This window comes from Chiloscyllium plagiosum, unplaced genomic scaffold (genome assembly GCF_037043375.1).
Source record: "Chiloscyllium plagiosum isolate Xiang-an unplaced genomic scaffold, Cpla_swu_hap1 HiC_scaffold_37, whole genome shotgun sequence".
In the NCBI taxonomy this organism is placed as follows: Eukaryota; Metazoa; Chordata; class Chondrichthyes; order Orectolobiformes; family Hemiscylliidae; genus Chiloscyllium; species Chiloscyllium plagiosum.
In genome coordinates, this window is record NW_028270175.1 from 41528280 (window position 1) to 41543097 (window position 14818).

A 14818-nucleotide genomic window follows, 5' to 3' on the forward strand; every position below is an offset into this window, starting at 1 on the left:
TGAGTCAGAATTATGTGTGAAGTCATAATAATATCATTTCTGTGACATTGCTGCTAATATCCTTTTTAAAATTTTCGGGAAGAGAATAAAGCAAATCAGTGTTTCTCCTGTTAGCATTTTCACGGATACAGACCAGACAGTGACATGTCTGGTGTTTGAAGGTGACAATACTGAGAACCTGCAGTCTGAGGCAAATACGAAAGATGTGAGTGAAGTTATTAACTGATAATATTTGATGATCTGCACACACAAAGTCCAGTGGCAGAGGATTCATGGAACACAGAGAACTGTTCACACAAATTCCAAAAATAGAAAGCCAGATTACTTTTCATTAAAAATAAATGAAGCTTGTCTGTCACTAGAAAGATTAATTGATATGGGTGTTGGAACAGACAAGAGAGATAAGAACTTTGTTCACATAATTGGAAAATGGAATGCTTAACTGTGGGAATAGAAAACCTAAACTTTAGCATTAACATTGGGGGTCGTCAACCAAAAACAGAATTTAATGTTATCTGAGAGCTTGTCAGTTCAGATCTTGGAATTCGCTAAAAATAATGTGCTGAGACTAAAAGAGAAGGACTTTAAAATAATGTGGTGACCTTGATTCACTAATACACTGCAACTCTCCCAATAACTTCTAAAGAAGCCAATTGCCCCACTGGATAGTTGTTATTGTACCATCACCAATGTAGTGGTACAAACATGGCTAGTCCTGTTTTAGTTCTTACTCCTGTGTCTTTGATACTTCCCTTTTAAAGGTAAAAGCAAAATGCTGTGGATACTGAAAATCTGAAATAAAAACAGTGTGCAGGATAAACTCAGCAGCTCTGGCAGCATCTGTGAAGGGAGAAACTGTTAATGCATATTTTGAGTCCAGTATGGACTCTTGAATTCAGAAAAACAGGAAATATGAGTTCAATGTTAAACATCTCCTAAAAACCATTTTAGTCATTAAAAATGTTTGAAGGGAAAGAATTAGAATTTCATTTGCACACATATCAGGTGGCAATTATAGGTATGAATGACCAAGATAAAGTCAATGTTGTCATTCAGAATGGGAGAATGTTTGAGGAGGTGGCACAATGGCTCACAGCACCAGGGACTTGTGTTTGATTCCACCCTCGGGTGACTGTGTGGAGTTTTTCTGTTCCCCCTATGTCTGTGTGGGTATCTTCTGGGAGCTCTGGTTTCGTCCCAAAGTCCAAAACACATAGATTAGGTGGATTGGCCGTGCTAAATTGTCCTGTCGTGTCCAGTAATGTGCAAGCTAGGTTGATTACCCATGAGAAATGCAGGGTTACTGGAATCAGGTAGGGGGAGTAGCACTGTGTGGGCTGCTCTTTGGAAGGTTGGTATGACTCGACAGGCCAAATGGCTTGCTTCCACACTGTAGGGATTCTATGATGTGGAAAGGTACAATTTAAGGAGGCAGGTGGGAAATCTGGCAGGAGCAGAAGGTGTATTGTATTGTATCAAAATGATAGAATTGAAAATTTTGTAAGGTCAGGAATGACACTTTGGGTAGTCTAGAACATGGGAGAAATATAAAATTGTTCTGCATTCCTAAAGTGAATAAGGTCAGTTGAGGATCTCAGCTCTAATGATTGACAGGTCAGTGCATACATTTAAGACAGTGTGGAGCCAATGCGGTAACATTTATCTTTACTGTCAGGATACTGTTTTGACAGATTACTCATCCTTTATGGAACCTGCCTGATTCTAAATCATTTCAATAGGATGAATCCAAATTGATGTGAGGAGGTGCACTTGCAGTTTAAACAAGGCAAAGGAATACATGATGATAAGGAGAGCCCTAGGAAGCACTGAGGATCAGAGGGATCTTGGTATACACATCACCAGTTCCCTCAAGTTAACAGGACAGAAAGATAAGGTGGGTAAGATATATGGTATATTTGCCTTTATTAGCGGAGACATAGAATTTAATAGCAGGGAGGTGTTGATGGTACTGTGTAAAACGTAATATGTGAAGTTCTGGAATCCACATAATAGGAGAGATGTAATAACACTGGAGAAGGTACAGAGGAGATTGACCAGAATGATCCCTGAGTTGGAGAGTTTCACTAGTGAAGAGAGATTGGATAGACTGGGGTTGTTCGTCTTGGAGGAAAGGAGACTGAGGGCCATGATTGAGATGTATAAAATTGTGACCTGTGGGCATTGATTTAAGGTAAGGGGCAAGAAGTTTAAAGGGGAAGTGAGGAAAAATATTTTCACTGAGAGGGTGGTGGGAATATGGAACGTACTACCTGTAGGAGTGGTGGAGGCATAACATGTTTGAGAAATGTACACTTACATTTAAAATTACCCTTGCACTCTGTTTTGTGATGAGTGATCTTTGCTTAGAGTATATCAAACTCATCAGGGTAGAAGGCAGTCTGATCTATTTTATAAATAAACCTTTTATTAAACTTCATTGATATTCTTCCCACTTTGCAGGCACCATTATCTTAATCTCATGAAGGTATTGTCTACTCAATCAATGTGACACTCACCAACCATCCTTTCAGTCTTTACAGTGACAGAGCAAATTAATCTTGATTATGTGCAAACTTTGTGTTGGTAGAAACATAGAATCTTATAGTACAGAAGAGACTCTTTGGCCTATTAAGTCTGTACCACAAAATATACGACCATCTACCATTTTCCTGGACTAGACCTATAGCCTTGAACATTATGTCCTTTAAAGTGCTCAATCCAGTATTTTATAAAGGCTGTCAGGTTCCCTGCCTCAACTACCCTCCCAGGCAGTGCATTCGAGACACCAACACCTGTTGGATGAAAAGGCTTTGCTTCAACTCCCCTGTAAACCTCCTGCCTATCACTTTAAAATTATGCCCCCTTGTTATTGGCCCTTCAACTAAGGGAAACAGCTGCTTTATATTCACCCTGTCCAGGACCCTCAAAGTCCTTTAAACTTCTATTAGTTTCACCCTCTCAACCTCTTCTGTTCCAAAGAAAACAACCTGAACTTATCCAGCCTCTCTTCAATGCTGAAATGCTTCAGCCAGGCAACATTTTGGTGATTTTTCTTTGCATCTCCTGCAATGCAATCACATCCTTTGTACAGTGTAGAGACCAGAACTTCACCCAGTACTCCAGCTGTGTCCTAGTCAAAGTTCAGTACAGCTTCAACATTATCTCCTGGCTCTTATAATCTATACTGTGTTGTAGGTGTTATGGACTATAGACCACTCAAAACATTCTTAAGCAGGCAGCCCAGACTATAACTTTGCAATTTGTTTCAGTAATTGTACAGTGAAAATTACCTGGATTAAGTTAGCGCGGCTGACTACCAGGTTTAAAACAGATAAAAGATTTATTCACAAAATTACACAATGAAACATGAAAAATAGAATAAAGAACCTTCACAGAACTCAGTCGATCCAAACTAAACTTAAGTATACTGCTCTGAATATACACAACAGTCCCGATAAGCAAACCCCATTAAAAATCAGTACAAATAGAACACATGCTTATAAGTTGAAGTTAGAAGGAGAGAGAGTGTTTCCCCACAGCTCACTGTTGAACTCCCAACCAGTTCTGGATTGAACTAAACTGCTCATGTAGAGAGCTGACCACTCCCTTTTCTTTTTCAGGTCACTTCTAAAACATGACCACTTTGGCCTGAAGTCTCATCTGTTTTCAAATAAAGAAAAAGGCCTTTCAGTACCCTTTAATCTCTGTACCAAACCAGACTAATTGGAACTGAGAGCAGTTTATTACTCCTTTGTCATTTACATAGATGATTTGGATGCGAGCATAAGAGGTACAGTTAGTATGTTTGCAGATGACACCAAAATGGAGGTGTAGTGGACAGCGAAGAGGGTTACCTCAGATTACAAGAGGATCTGGACCAGATGGGCCAATGGGCTGAGAAGTGGCAGATGGAGTTTAATTCAGATAAATGTAAGGTGCTGCATTTTGGGAAAGCAAATCTTAGCAGGACTTATACACTTAATGGTAAGGTCCTAGGGAGTGTTGCTGAACAAAGAGACCTTGGAGTGCAGGTTCATAGCTCCTTGAAAGTAGAGTCGCAGGTAGATAGGATAGTGAAGAAGGCGTGTGGTATGCTTTCCTTTATTGATCATAGTATTGAGTACAGGAGTTGGGAGGTCATGTTGTGGATGTACAGGACATTGGTTAGGCCACTGTTGGAATATTGCATGCAATTCTGGTCTCCTTCCTACCGGAAAGATGTTGTGAACTTTGAAAGTGTTCAGAAAAGATTTACAAGGCTGTTACCAGGGTTGGAGGATTTGAGCTATAGGGAGAGGCTGAACAGGCTGGGGCTGTTTTCCCTGGTACGTCAGAGGCTGAGGGGTGACTTTATAGAGGTTTACAAAATTATGAGGGGCATGGATAGGATAAATAGACAAAGCCTTTTCCCTGGGGTCGGGGAGTCCAGAACTAGAGGGCATAGGTTTAGGGTGAGAGGGGAAAGATATAAAAGAAACCTAAGGGGCAGCTGTTTCACGCAGGGGGTGGCATGTGTATGGAATGAGCTGCCAGAGGATGTGGTGGAGGATGGTACAATTGCAACATTTAAGAGACATTTGGATGGGTATATGAATCTGAAGGGTTTGGAGGGATATGAGCCAGGTGCTGGCAGGTGGGACTAGATTGGGTTGAGATATCTGGTCGGCATGGACAGGTTCGACCGAAGGGTCTGTTTCCATGCTGTACATCTCCATGACTCTATGACTCTGAAAAAAATCCAAGGACATAGAGTCCTTAAGAGAAGGAACAGCTTTTAGAAAGAAGAAACCAGTTTTGTGACATAGGTCTTTTCTACTTAGAGGTTGGCTGAAACTATAGAATTTCTACAGTGTGGAAGCACGCTATTCAGCCCATTGAACCCACAGCAACATTCCAAAGAGCATCCGACCCAGACCCATCCCTCTACCCTATCCCGGTACCCTGTATTCCAATGGCTAATCCATCTAACCTATGCATCCCTGGACACTATGGACAGTTGAGCATGGCTAATCCATCTTTGGATTGTGGGAGGAATCCAGAACACCTGGATGAAACCCATGCAAACATTGGAAGAATGTGCAAACTCCATACAGTCACCTGAAAGTGGAATTGATCCCAGGTCCCTGGTGCTGTGAGGCAGCCATTGTGCTGTTTCAGCTTCATAACTGTCCAATTGCACCTCAGTTTAGAGACTTATTACCAGTGGGTCGAGAAAACTGCTCAATTTTAGGGACATAGGAACAGGAGTAGGCCATTCAGTCCCTTGAGATTGCTCCACCATTCAATAGGATCATGGCTGGTCTGTGGCCTGACTCCCTATGCCTGCATTGGCCCCATATCCCTCAATATCCTTGCTTAATAAAAACTTGTTTATTGCAGATTTAGATTTAACAATTGAATTAGTATTGACTGCCATTTATGGAAGAGGGTTACAAATCTCCACTACTCCTTGCATCCAGAAAAGTTTCCTAACATTTCTCAAGAACAGTCTGACCCTAATTCTGTGTCCCTGCTTCTAGAGTTTTCAACCAGTGGAAAGTTTTGCTTTATCTACCCTGTCTTTCCCTGTTAATAACCTGAAAATCTTGATTAAATCACCCCTTAACCTTCTAAATTTCAGAGAATAAAGGTCAAATATATTTAATCTCTCCCATAACAACCCCTGAAGTTTCATGTAATCCTTGTAAATCTGCATTTAACTCCCTCCAAGGCTAAAGCATTCTTTTTAAGGTGTGGTACTCACAGTACTCTTAAGTGGGGTCTGAGTAGAGTTTTGAATAACTCAGCAGTGTCTGCATCCTTATATTCCAGCCATTTAAGTATGAAGATCAATATTCCATTAGCCTTTTTGACTATTTTCTGCACATGGTTGTGGCATTTTAAACAAGTATGCACCTAATCCCCAAATCTCATTGGAAACCCATTGTATTTAACTTTGTGCCTTCTTTAAAGAAACTGCCTTGATTTATTCTTTTTCAGTTTAAAATGGATAACCTCATCCTTGCCCATATTAAAATCCATCTGCCATGGCTTTGCCCATTCACCTAATCTAATCTGTGGTAATTATAAGCTATCGTTAATGCTGTCTACAATCCTGCCCAATTTTGTGTCATCAGCAAATTTGAATATTTGACTTACTATACCATTATCCAAGTTGTTAATGAGGAGATTCAAATGCAAGTCCTGGAGGTGAAAATAATGCTTTAACACCATATGCATCAAATATAATGAGCCAATTTTCCCCTCCCTGGAGTTAGCGAAACATGTGGTGAGGCGGGAAATAATTGGGTAAATTGTCCCCGTTCAGATGCTCACCCACTTCTTACCACCTCAGTAATTAAGCGCCAGGGGATAGGGTCCAGGGCAGCCTTCTCAACCCACCACAAATTAAAGCTCTTAAATGGTCAATTACAAGCTAGTTAAGGGCCTTAACTCATCACCTCTATGATCACTGATATATCTGATGGGTGAGAAAGGTGGTTAGTTTACTACCTTGTGGGGGCAATTGGAGGCACATATTAGAGGCAAAGGGTGATCTCTGTAAGTAAGACATCTTCCTTTCTCTCCAACTACCCTTGCCCATTCTTCCCAACGCACCACTCCATAAGACGAATAGGAAAATAATTTAGCTTCTTGGTGCAGGATTGCCCAAGAGGTATCTTCAACTGATGGTCCTTAGGACCCAAAGGTTGGCAATCTATGGCCAGAGCGTCTGGCAATTCGGACCCCAGCGTTGAAGCCTGTGATAGACTGAGAAACTTGTCTATGCTCTTAATGTGATGATAACTCGGGTTTTCTCAGTAGAGTGAGTGGTATGCCAGGCATCAACCAACACACTTGTTCCCACTCTTTAAAAACAAATGGGAAATGTGCACCCTATGCATTTGTCCATCATTACATTGAAATATTAGCTAGCTCTATTGACTCAGTTAATTATAACTTTCACTGTTCTAGTTTTAAACAAAACCTGGTTTTGTGCAGGTTTTCTAACCTCAGTGAGAATTTCATGTGGTTTGTGTGGAAGCCAATGTTTATCCTGTTTCTCTGGTATTTCTACCGATATTCTGCCATATACAAGGAGAAATAAAGACTTTTGAAAAGACTTTCCACATAGCTTCGATATGAGGCTGAAATAACTCGAATAATTGCTTTTACAAATCACTGCATTAATGACCAATCCTAAAACATAAAATAATTGATTCCTACAGTACTAAATCTTCCTAAATTCATTCTACCTCTGACAATTTTAAAAACCGGTCTTATTGTCCTACTACAGCTCTCAGTTCAGAGTAATGACAAGGCTCTGAATAGTACTGGTGCTGTTTCTGATATGATTATTTGGAGGGGATCAGCATGAAGTGCTTCCTTTTTCTTCCTTTTAAGTTTCCCTTATTTCTATCACCTCTTAGAGCAACCCAGATTAAATGTGAGAGATTGGTCACTTGCAGTGCTGTGAATAATGGGATCAAACGCACTGTCTCGCTTCATACCACACTGAAAATTCTGACTCTTTGAAATTTGCATGGTTGTCTGGCAATCACTGTGCAGAAGTTATTTTTGCTTTGGCTTATCTTGCTTTAGACTGTGATGTGATGTATTTCAGATATTTACATCTTACTGTGTTTCTTGATGAAAGATGTTTCTGAAGTAACTGGAATTTCATGGTTTAACGTCAGACATTTTGAGAGTTACCTGAATGAAGGCACAAAGAATTCTCTTTTCACAGTATAAGAGACTCACTAGATTTTAAAGGATGGAGGCATTTTGGATTTTTTTCTGTTGTCTCCTAGATATTATCTCCTTTGACAGTATAACGAAAATGGCTGACAACAGCCCCAACAGTTTCCACAGTTTCTTATGCAAACAATAACCATCTAACCATGACAAGTGACAGAGAAATGTGAGAAGTTGGAGACAATTCTGAAATTAAGTAGTGACGTCTTTACTGAGCTTTGTAGGAATTCAAGTCAGCAGTCCAATACACCCATGAGCAATACAGTGGCATAACTTTTCTTGTCTCTGAATCTTCAGGTGTTAGTGTTATGACAGGAGATGAGCTTTGGGATCCTGTGGATGTTCTGATGTGTTGAGCTATGTGGGAATTGTCCTGAATGTTCAAATTTCTGTTGGCCAGATCAGATCCCGAGGACACTGATTCTGACCAAGTGGGAGACTTTGGACAGTTCTGCCATATTTTCCTGAATAATTGCTCTAAAATGTAAGACACTAAAAATCTCTCAAAATTCCTTGGTAATTCCAGAATTGAAAATACAATGACTCAAACTTAAACACTGAATAGTCCTGACCACCGACTGCCCCCCGCTCACCCCACTAACACCCACCTCACCCACCCCAGGCCTCATGACCACTCTAACCACCCATCATCCTACCCACCTACTGCAGACCCAACTTGCTATTTGACCCATCTTCCACCTCACCTACCCCATCCAATTCCCCACTTACTTCTCTACCCATTCACTCATTCAATTACACACAATTCACAACCATATTGGACCTTTAAACTATCACATGGTAGGAAGAACCATAGATAGGCATGTGCTCTATTTGCCCCACGTCTTGACTCTACACAGCTTTTAGATACTGTAGCCCTCAATCCTCACATACATCATGGCCTTCCCCTTTCCATATCTCTATATCAATTGAGATCAAACCTTCTATGACCCCTCATGCTCTCTATACTAATTAATAAAATCAGAAGTCACATGACACCAGGTTATAGTCCAACAGGATTATTTTAAATTACAAACTTTCAGAGTGCTGTTCCTTCATCACATTAGAATATGCAAGTGATTAGGATATATGTATTTGGAGAGACAGGAATGGTCAGGGATAGTCAGCATGGTTTTGTGTGAGAGAAATCATGTCTCACAAACTTTATTGAGTTCTTTGGGGAAGTAACTAAGAGGATTGATGAGGGCACAGAGGCAGACATTGTTTACTTGGACTTTAATAAAGCCTTTGACAAGGTTTCACATGGTAGACTAATTAGTAAAGTTGGATCGCATGGAATTTAGGGTGAGCTTGCCAATTGCATACAAAATTGATTTAACAGCAGTAGACAGAGTATGGTGGTTGGAAGGTTGTTTTTTAGACTGGAGAGCTGTTACCAGCTGTGTTCCACAGGGATCGATGCTGAGTCCACTTTTGTTTGTCATTTATATAAATGATTTAGATGAGAATATAGAAGGCATGGTAAATATATTTGTGGGTGGCACCAGGATTGATGGCATAGTGGTCAGTAAAGAAGTTTATCTAAGATTACAAAGAGATCTTGATCAATTAGGTCAATGGGCTGAAGAATGACTGATGGAATTTAATTTGGATAGATATGAAGTATTAGATTTTGGTAAAACAAACAAGACTTATTCAATTAAAACTAGGGCCTTGGGTAGTGTTGTAGAACAGAGAGACCTAGTAGTTCAGGTATGTAATTCTTTGAACTTTGCAATACGTATAGAGAGGAGAAAGTGAGGACTGCAGATGCTGGAGATCAGAGCTGAAAATGTGTTGCTGGAAAAGCGCAGCAGGTCAGGCAGCATCCAAGGAACAGGAGAATCGACGTTTCGGGCATAAGCCCTTCTTCAGAATATGTATAGAGAGGGTGGTTAAGAACGTGCTTAGCATGCTTGCCTCATTGCTCAGACCTTTTGAATATGGGAGTTGGGATGTCATGTTGAGGTGGTACTGGATGTTGATAAGGGTCCTTCTGAAATACTGTGTCCAGTTCTGGTCACCTTGTTATAGGAAGGATATTATTAAGCTGGAAAGGGTTCAGAAGAGATTTACCAGGCTGTTGCTGGGAATGGGGAGTTTAAGTTATAAGGAGAGACTGGATAGGCTGACACTTTTTTCACTGTAGCGTAGGAAGTTGAGGGGTGACTTTATTGAGGTTTATAAAATTATAAGGATTATATATAAGATGAATTGCAGGTGACTTTTTCCAAAGATGGGCGAGTTCAAAACTAGGTCACATATTTTTAAGGTGAGAGAAGGATTTAAAAAAGACATGAGGGGCAATTTATTTTACATTGAGAGTGGTTCGTGTGTGGAATGAACTTCCAGAGGAAGTGGTGGATGAGGGTACAGTTACAACAATTGGATAAGTGCATGAATAAGAAATGTTTGGAGGGACATGGGCCTAGTGGAGGCAGGTGAGACTAGTTTACTTGGGATTAGGGTCGGTATGGACTGGTTGGACTGAAGGGTTTGCTTCTGTGCTGTATGACTCTGTGAGTCTATGACATCAATGCCTTCTGCACAATGGCTGTCTTTTCCAGACATCTTGTCATTGACAACACACGTCATAAAATGTTACCAAGGAGGCTGGAATCTAAATGGACTAGAAGAGAAAATGGATCAGAGTATAACCACAAAAATTACTAAAAGTAGAAACACCAGTTCAAAATACCATGAGAAAAAGCAAAGCACTTAGGTTTATTTCTTCAAGGATAGAATAGAAAAGCAAAGAAATTATACTAATTTGTATTGAAAGTTGGCTTGACCACATCTGCAGTACTGCATACCATTCTGGTTGCTGTAATATACAGTAAATAGGATTTAGAGTCACTGGCAAGAATGCAAATGAGATTTATATGGATAATCCCCGAACTGTGTGATTATATCTATAAGGAAATGATGAATGAAATAGATCTTGTTTCCTTTGAGAAAGATGACTGAGGGGAGACCTAATGGGGATCTTTAAAATTATGATGTGTTTTCATACCGTCAATGGACAATTTCAATGAGATGAGGAGGAATTTCTTCAGTTAGAAGTTGGTGATTCTGTGAAACTCATTGCCATTGTGGAGGCAATGGAGGCCAAGTCATTGAGTGTAATTAAGTTAAAATTACACAACACTAGGTTATAGTCCAACAGGTTTATTTGGAAGCACTAGCTTCCAAGGCGTTGCCTCTTCATCAGCTGGTGTTTAAGTGTATTCAAGACAGAGATAGATAGGTTCTTAATGAGTAAGGAATCAAAGGTTACAGGAGGAAAGTAGGAGAATAGGAGTGAGAAACATATCAGTCATGACTGAATGACTAAGGAGTCACAATGGGCTAAATGGCTGAATTCTGCTCCTTTATCTTCTTGCCTTATGGAAGAACAGAACTAGAGGCCAGACTATTTCAGACAGTCACATAGACAAATAAGGAATTAAGAATAAGCTTCTTCACCCAGAAAGTGGTGAGATAATGAAACTTGCTAGAACAGGGAGTTGTCGACATCATATTGATAAGAGAAAGATTGACAAGTATATAAGCAAGAAGGGAATAGAGAGTTATACTGATCAATTTGGATAAGGAAAGAAAGGACTGTGGTGGAGGATAATTTATAGAACGAAGGCCTGATATTTCATTTACTGCAGTGGAACTGCATATCCAATATCGCATATAACTGGCACCTAAATCAATACAGTTTGTTTGCGCCACAGCCGCAAACAAATATTTGGTCCATGCCTGAAATGTGCCACTATGTCAAAAGCAGCATTTTTCAAACAAGTTGTGTTAAAACAAGATGCTGTTTGATCTATTATCGTTGGATATCAAAGATTTCAAGCCAACATTTAAAGGAGAGCGAAAGAGTTCTCCTAGTGTTCCACCCAAATCCTATCCCTCATTAAAACAGATTAACTGCTGGTTTATCTCAGTGCTGTTTGAGGGATCTTGCTGACCACAAGTTGGCTGTTATGTTTCTTATGTTACAACATGACAACACTTACAGAAGCATTTTATTGCCCTTAAGATAATAGAAAGTGACATGTTAACACAATGCTGTTCATTCTTATTGGCTGAAGTAGAACTTAATTAAACCAAACAGAGTTGCAATAAGAGTTTGCTGTCTCAATTGAAAAACCAATTGAATTGATATGTATTTAATGAGGTGGTAATCCCCACTCCAGTAGCTAATTTAAATGGCCATAAAACAAAGTGTGAACCTAAATCTCCAAAATGCTTTCTGTGAGGGAAGAACTAAATTGGAGAAGTAAAGCTCTGATATTCTTCTGAGCAATATTTCATCGTATCCCTAACCAAATGTACACCTTCAATCTGAATTTTCTTTATCATCTCACAGAGTAAACAGAAATTAATGGGGTACAAACTAAGAGATTTATTGTTTGCTTGTGGTCTATCAGATTTTTGAAACAAAGACTATTTTATCATTGCATCAACCCCTCTGATTTATACAGCTATTGCTTCTGAAAACCAATAGCTCGGGCTATCCAGCCTCGTGTCTTTTTACTGTCAGCAAATACAAGACATTTGTATGTGCACTGGATATGATCCCAGAGAAACATTCTCCATTTTTAATTTCTGCTGTCCACATCAGATTGCTTTCAGTAATTAAATGACAGCATTCATCAGAAATGTTAAATAAAGCAATCTAATCAACTTATACAGATTTAAAAAAAAGCTATAAATGCAGGAAAACAAAGATAAAATAAGAAAACGCTGGGAATATGCAGCAAGTTCATCTTCATCAGTAAATAATATAGACAGACTCATGACTCAGGAATGGATCCAAATACAAAAGTAAAAGCAGCAAGGTATAAAAAGTTCCTGAAGATATGTATAAAGAACTGAAACATAACTAAAAGGAGACAGAAGTCCAAGTTTTCTTTTCCTGCAGTAATCATGATCCTGGATGCAAGAAGCGGACTTTAGAAAACAGTTTGTACAATATGAGAACAGAGTACTGATTGATTAGGCCATTGTTGGCATGAAGATGTAGCAAGAACAGTTAACTGCCAATCTTTGTTCTTAGACCAGGTAGACAGACTCTAATTTGTTGTGTTTTTGCCATGGGAATACAGCATAGAATGCAGCAACACTTGTTCACTTTTAGCAATGCTTAAGTTCTGTGCTTCCAGACAATTATGAATCTGAGGCAGAAGGCCAAGTATTGATATTACAAAGATGAAATATGTGTCTTGTAAAATCCTTTGAGCAAATGTGGGAATCTAATAACTGGTGTGAGGAATGATCCCAATGAGACAGTCCACAGATCTACATCTTAAGTGTTTAATTTCCGTTTCTCTTTGGATGTCATTCCTGGACCTTGTTTAGTCACAGCTATTGTCACATTTCTTTGATCTTGGAACATGTTTTAATTATCTGATTATCATCTATCAGTCCACAGGGTATTGGACCAAAACAACTGGTGTTAATTCATCTTTCTTTTTAACACCAGCTGGCTGCTCATCCAATGAGCAAAATAGAGAATCCATTGTGAAAAACTGTTGGGTATGATGTTCTTTTGTCTTCTGTTATTTGGCCAATAATTGGACTAATAACAAATGCAACAAGAATATTGAACAAATGAATTTAGTTTGACAATTAGGTTTGGCTAACTATTCAAGGAGTAGGAGCAGCAAAAGTTATTTACCAAACTTCCATGAACAAGTAATTCTAAATATAAACCTAGAAATTTCTCTTGGTGAAATTATTGGATAAAAATACTTGCCAGATTTGTATAGGTTTCTTTATTTTCTGAAGTTAATTAAGCAATAATGATCTGTTAAGGTGATAGGGAGACACAGCAACTGTTAGCCTTAAACATTCTTTGGGTTATTATGAATAGCAACTTCCAGCTTGGGGTTCACTGGTATTAGTGCAATCCCCATGTAGAAATGATAAATCACTGTACCTATATTTACTGAATGACTGCCTAAAGAGGAAACTAGCTGGATAAGAATTTACTTTTTGTAGCTTTTACTTGAACATGATCCAGAATCAATGTTACTTATAATGGAAATAAATTATATACACATTGTTTGGTACACAACCACCAGAACTCACTTCACATTTCACACAAGTGTTGCTTTACCTCCTGTTTCAAAGTACTTGACATCGAGTCTAGTATTTCCCAATCGACCAGGCTCTTGACTAGTATTCATTGGGACCCATAATCTATCCCGTGTCCTTGGAGATAGTTCATGCTAACATGATGTAAATCTCTAAACCCTCTCTTGCTTGAGCTGTATCATGATGAAGCATTTCCTGGATGTTGCAATCAACCACAGAATTTAACCCATCATCCTCCTGGAATTATAAGACATCCAAGTTAAACCGGTACTAAACAAGCATCAGATGAAATGTTATGCCAGCTGGTTGTAAACAAAAAGAAGGATGTTAAAACTCAGTAAATCTGAAATGGTGCTAATGGCCCTACATTTGTCTCCTACCACACACAATGATTTTTCAAAAGAAATATCAAAACCACCTTGTTAGCTGATTTGATTCATTCTGGAACCACAATTATGTCACTAGATCGTATTGTGTTTGAATAATTTTAATTGTACAGATTTGGATTCATTTCTCAGCCCACTATTTACATCAGTACAAAAAAAAACTAGCAGCTCCAGGCTCAGCCAAAAGCCTGCTTCTATTCTCAAATTCTCTTGAAACCTGTTTTCCAGAAATTTGACCTGAAAAATGAACTAATGTTTTATTCTATAAGAATTATATTGCAACACTTTCAATTGCATCCACTTACATTTATGTTCCAATGAAAAAGAATTCTATTGGACTAGCCAACAGCAAGTACCTTCATTGTATATTGACTTATTGAACTTTAAATCATGTGAATTTATGTCGTTTGTCCTTGTAATTTTTCCTTCTTTTCTCTTCTTTGTTCCTTTGCTGCTTCTGTGTGCCTGTGCATTGCTGAGATTATCCCCTGGATTTGATTGCATAAATAAGCCATTGTTTTGTTTTAACCCCACAGAGATTTTATTATTGGTCATTTAAAAATAGTCTTTACAAAATGGAAGATTAGGGAATGGTGTTCGCACCTTTC

The 14818-nt window shown here is 38.9% G+C and overlaps 1 long non-coding RNA gene across 1 annotated transcript in view; it reads left to right on the top strand.

Moving 5' to 3' along the window:
* Positions 1-14818, top strand: part of LOC148139802 (uncharacterized) — a 46428-nt gene that overhangs the window by 14482 nt on the left and 17128 nt on the right. The window contains exon 2 of the long non-coding RNA XR_015753532.1: positions 1740-1894. This is a non-coding gene — a long non-coding RNA (uncharacterized LOC148139802). The remainder of the gene's footprint in view (positions 1-1739; positions 1895-14818) is intronic.